A 5597-nucleotide genomic window follows, 5' to 3' on the forward strand; every position below is an offset into this window, starting at 1 on the left:
TGCCCTGTGCATCTCTTCTATCTGGCTGTTCCTGGGTTATATCCTCTTATCTTAAACTGGACATCTGAAAATGTTAAAAAATATCTACACAATACTGAAAGAATAATCCAGAAAGAAAGAATTGATAATCTGGACTTCATTAGAATTAAAAAGTGCTTTGCGAGGGACTATATTTCGAGAGTGAGAAGACAAACCACAGACTGAAAGAAAATATTTGCAAAACCCAAAATCTGATAAAACAGTGTTTTCCAAGATAGACAAAGAAGTCTCAAACTCAACAATAAGAAAATAAACAACCCAATGAAAAAATGAACTGATGACCCTTACAGACACGTCACCAAAAAAGATACAGATGTCACACAGCATATGAAAAGATATTTCATATCATATGTCATCAGGGAAATGCCAATTAAAATGAGATACTACCTCACACCTACTAGAAATCCAGAACACTGACAACACCAAATACTGGTGAAGATGTAGAGCAGTAGAAACTCTCATTCATTGCTCATGAGAATGCAAAATAGTACAGCCATTTTTAAAAAAGATTTATTTATTTATTTTAGAGAGAGAGAATGAGCATGAGTGGGACGACAAAGGGAGAGGGAGAGAGAATCTCAAGCAGACTCTGTGCGGCCTTGAGCTCACGATCCTGAGATCACCACCTGAGCCAAAACCAAGAGTCGGATGCTTAACCAAATGAGCAACCCAGGCACCCCAGTCCAGCCATTTTTGAATACAATTTGGCAGTTTCTTACAAAACTAAACATATTCTTGCTACATGATCTAGCAACTACTCTCTTTGGTATTTGCCCAAAGAAGCTGAAAATTTATCTCCACACAAAACACAGCACACAGCTTTATTTATCAATGCCAAAATTTCAAAGATGTCCTTCAGCAGGTGAATGGATAAACTGTGGTATACCCAGACAATGGAATATTATTCAGCTCTAAAAAGAAATGAGCCACCATGCTATGAAAAGACATTAAGGAACCTTAAATGCCTATTACAGAGTGAAAGAAACCAATCTGAAAAGGCAAGATACTGTATGATTCCAACTATATGATGTTCTGGTAAAGGCAAAACCATGGAGACAGCAAAACCATTAGTGGTTTCCAGGGATGGAGGAATATGCAACACCAAGGGTGAAGCCTAACATAAACTATGGACTTTGGGTGATTAAGATGTGTTGATTTAGATTAGTCAGTTGTAATAAATGTACCACTCTGGTGGGAGGATGTTGATAATGGGGGAGAAATATTTGTATCCTAGTCTTACTTTTGCTGTGAACTTAAAACTGCTCTAAAAAAATAAAAGTAAAGAATATGAATTGATGGATGAATAGATAGAGGGGTATTGGATACTATGTGAAGGAGCCAACACAGCAAAATACACAGCAAAATGTTAATTGTGGAATCTATGTGGTGAGTATTTGGGTGCTCATAATATAATCATTTAAATTTTTTGTATGTTTGAAGATTTTCAACAATTTGGGAACAAAAAATCTTTGCTGCTAAAGTCCTAGATAAAATAGTCTTGGTTGGACTTGAAAATACCAAAAAATAGCATTTTTTGTGTGTGTTTGTGTAGATTAATTATAAATATTGCACCCCAGAGAATTTTTGTTTTTAATTGTTGGTAATGTGATTACTGCTCTGTCTTAACAGAGAGGAGCCCTACGAGACTGGATGGATCTTCTATACCTCATCTCACGACATAATAGGCCACTGAATAACCTCAGTCCAGTTTGAATTTTCAAGGCACATCTTATAACATTTTTACCTCAGAATGCTGGTTGAGTATCTAGAACAAAATAATATTGGTTACAGATTTCTATCATCAGATTTATGTTACAAAACGTCTTTAGAAATATTCAGGAGGAAATGTTACCATTTATCTGCTTTTAGTCCTAAATTAAAAGTAAAGAAAGCATTATTTAGCGTTGTCCTTCAGAAATATCTCTCTTGAAATTATTTCTTGCTTTTACCAAAATACGGTACCATAATTTCAACAAGAGGAAAGTACGGGAACTGAAAGAGGTCTTGTGATTGGATTTGCTTAATTCTACCTTGGAAGTAAATGAAACTACATTTCTTCTAACTTGGAAAAAAAACTAGCACAAAGAAATCAGTCACAGATGGCAAAGGAGAAGAAAAATATTCTGAAAGTGTGTTCCACAAAGCACAGATTTCTTCTCCCCCCTTTTTAGCCATATTTCTTTTATTCTAAAAAAAATCTCCAGGAAAGAGCAATAAGTGGAATTTCATATCTATGGCAATGAAATTATTAGTCAATATGGATTAATTTAAAAAAAGAGTCTTTTGAGGTAAAGAAAATATGAGGATTTTATAAAAACTTACCAGAAGCATTCCTGTCCTTGAGAGTGGCTAGGAAAAATCTATGAGTCTGATTCAAACAGAGTCTTCAGTGTCTTGGGGTCAGAGCAGGATAGATTGTGTCCCTTAATAAACATTTTCACTGAACTCTACAAGGCCATGAAAATGTAGGTGCTTCCTGATGCCAATTTGTTAACCAAAGTTTACTAATCTAGCTGGAGTTTTAATTAAGATTTGTTCAAGGAGAATCTGTACTTCCAAAGGAAAAAGTCATCCCCTCCTGAAGAATCAAGAAGGAAACAGGAAGCTATGAATAAGTTCAGTTATTTACCTTTTCTATCACACGCCCTTCTGTAAATACCACTAATATATACAGCTTTGAGCAAGCAAAGACTGTTCCTTCCGCCCAGGCACACTTGAGACTCAACAGGTGGTTTATAGGATGACGTGTCTGAACACAGGTCAATTTCTATAGTGTTCTTTAACAGTAAGTCAGGCCGAACAAGTAAGTTTGGTAAACAATTAACTTTCCAAGTACTGTTTATCTTGGGACTTTGTCTTAGTTTTTATTTTATTTTAAGTAGCCCATTTGCTGTTTACTCCACCAGGAGATCTCATTACTTTCCCCTTATTCATTATTTTTTATTTTAAAAGCATTAATTAATTAATTGACTAAGGAGTAGGAGCAATACTTCTGGAATGATGTTAGCAATAAATAAATATTCCCAAACTGAGGCCTTTCAGTGGAGGGAGTTATTTTTTTTTTTAAAGATTTTATTTATTTATTCGACAGAGAGTGAGATAGCGAGAGCAGGAACACAGCAGGGAGAGTGGGAGAGCGAGAAGCAGGCTTCCCGCCGAGCAGGGAGCCTGATGTGGGACTTGATCCCAGGACCCTGGAATCATGACCTGAGCCGAAGGCAGACACTTAACCGACTGAGCCACCCACGCGCCCCGCTCTTGTCTTTTAAATGCATGAAGATTCTGTGGTTAATTTGGTCATTTAAAAAAATAAGCTTTTGGAGTGACTAATGTTCTGTGTAACATGCTTTGGCAAATGCTATTTAATATTCCTTCTCTTATTCCTTTTTCATGGCTGTATATTTCATGTGTGTGACTATCCAAATCTCCACAGCCAATGCTGAGCTTTTGCTTGCATACTTGTTCTGTACGTCCAGCAATTCACTTTTATAGTTTTATATAGATGTGTTGTTGGTTCCTTAAACTCACTATTTTTAAAGCATGCTACTTTCTCCTAAATTCAATCTTTCTGTGTTGTTTCATACAATAGCTGCCAATCATGTGTGACTATGGAGCATTTGAATTGTGGCTAATTCAACTGAGTATGAAATACATATTTATGCACTGAATTTATATATTGAAATGATCATATTTTGGATATATTAGATTAAATAAAATATATTAAAATTAATTTTGCCTTTTTCTTTTTGATCTTTTAAATGTGCCTACTAGAAAATTTGATATTATATATGTGTCTCTTATATTTTTACTAAATAGCACCACTCTATACTTCCCTGTACCTCTCATCTGGGATCAAAACCTGGTGCCATCTTGGATTTCTCAGTTTCTTCAAATCCAGGACTTTTTTCATAATTTGTCTCAGGTTCAACCTATCCTTTCATTGACATTGCCAGCACTTGGCCTTGTGATCATCACCCCTGGACAATCTGTCCCCAAATTCTCATTCTTTCTCTTTTATTTCAACTCTTTTGCTCTGACATCCATTAATATATTCAAAGTGTGTTCCTCCGACATTCTTTTGAAGCCACAGCCACATGTGTATAATTTATGTGCATATGAAGTCACAGTTTCATATGTTCTTATTTAATAGATCTGTCAGTAGATTTTCCATTTACAATTTTCTCTTCCATCTGATGCCTGTATACTTTTCTCCATTCTTCTCCTTCTTCTTCTTCGTCTTCCTCTTCCTCATCTTCTCCTTCTCCTTTTCCTCCTCCTCCTCCTTTTCTTCTCCTCCTTCTCCTTCTTCTTATTCTTTTAAGGAAGCTCTATGCGCAATGTGGGTTTTGAACTTACCACCCTGAGATCAAGAGTCGCATGCTCTATGGCTGAGGCAGCTAGGCAACCTCCATTCTGCTTTTCTTTTCTTTTTTTTCATTTTAACAATTTTTTTGAAGTATTTTTATTTTATGTTCAAAGAGTTAGCATTAAGGTAGGTATATTGGCTATCTGCAGTTAAGGTAGGTCTCTTAGATGACCCATTCAAAGAGGTTCATTTAATCCAACTTACTCCTGCATATTGACAGAAACACAGGTGGCACAGATTGAGGCCATATTTTTGGATCAGAGGGTGCTGGTTTGAGCGGACGCGGCAAGAACGAGAACCTTGGCCAGATTTTCTCGGATGGCTTCAGGAGAGCCACTGGTGGAACCATCTTGCTCTCTTGGATGCAACGAGGCAAAGGCTCATTTTTATATTTACATTTTATGTCAGGGTTTAAAATTCAGAAGGTTCAAAAGGGTACATAGACAAAGTTCTTGCTTTCATTCTTATTTTTCAGCCATTTATTTAACCTCACTAAAGACATCCAACTTCACCAGGGGTGTGTGTGTGTGTGTGTGTTATGTGTGTTTCCAGAGATATTTTATGCATAAATAATCAAGTATGCAAGAATACTTGCTTTTTAGTACAATGATAGATTACCACACATATTTTACTGTATTTTGAATTTTCTATTTAATATATCTTGGAAATTCTTCTAAAAGAGGAACTTTCTCAATGAAGTTATGAGGATTTGCTCTTTTAAATGCCATCTTAAAAATAAGTTTTTTTCCCCTTGTGCTGTAGTTACTTGTTTTTATTTTAAATTTAAAAAAAATTTTAAATTTAGTTTTTTTTAAAATTTTATTATGTTATGTTGGTCACCATACAATACATCATTAGTTTTTGATGTGGTGATCCACATTCCATTGTTTTCGTATAACACCCAGTGCTCCATGCAGTACGTGCCCTCCTTAATACCCATCACCGGGCTAACCAATCCCCTCTCCCTCCTCTCCTCTAAAACCCTGTTTGTTTCTCAGAGTCCATAGTCTCTCATGGCTCATCTCTCCCTCCGATTTCTGCCCCCCTTCATTTTTCCCTTCCTTCTCCTAATGTCCTCCATGCTATTCCTTATGTTCCACAAATAAGTGAAACCATATGATAATTGACTTTCTCGGCTTGACTTATTTCACTTAGCATAATCTCCTCCAGTCCCATCCATGTTGATGTAAAA

The sequence above is a fragment of the Leptonychotes weddellii genome, chromosome 2 (genome assembly GCF_054177405.1).
Source record: "Leptonychotes weddellii isolate Sample4059 chromosome 2, ASM5417740v2, whole genome shotgun sequence".
Classification (NCBI taxonomy): domain Eukaryota; kingdom Metazoa; phylum Chordata; class Mammalia; order Carnivora; family Phocidae; genus Leptonychotes; species Leptonychotes weddellii.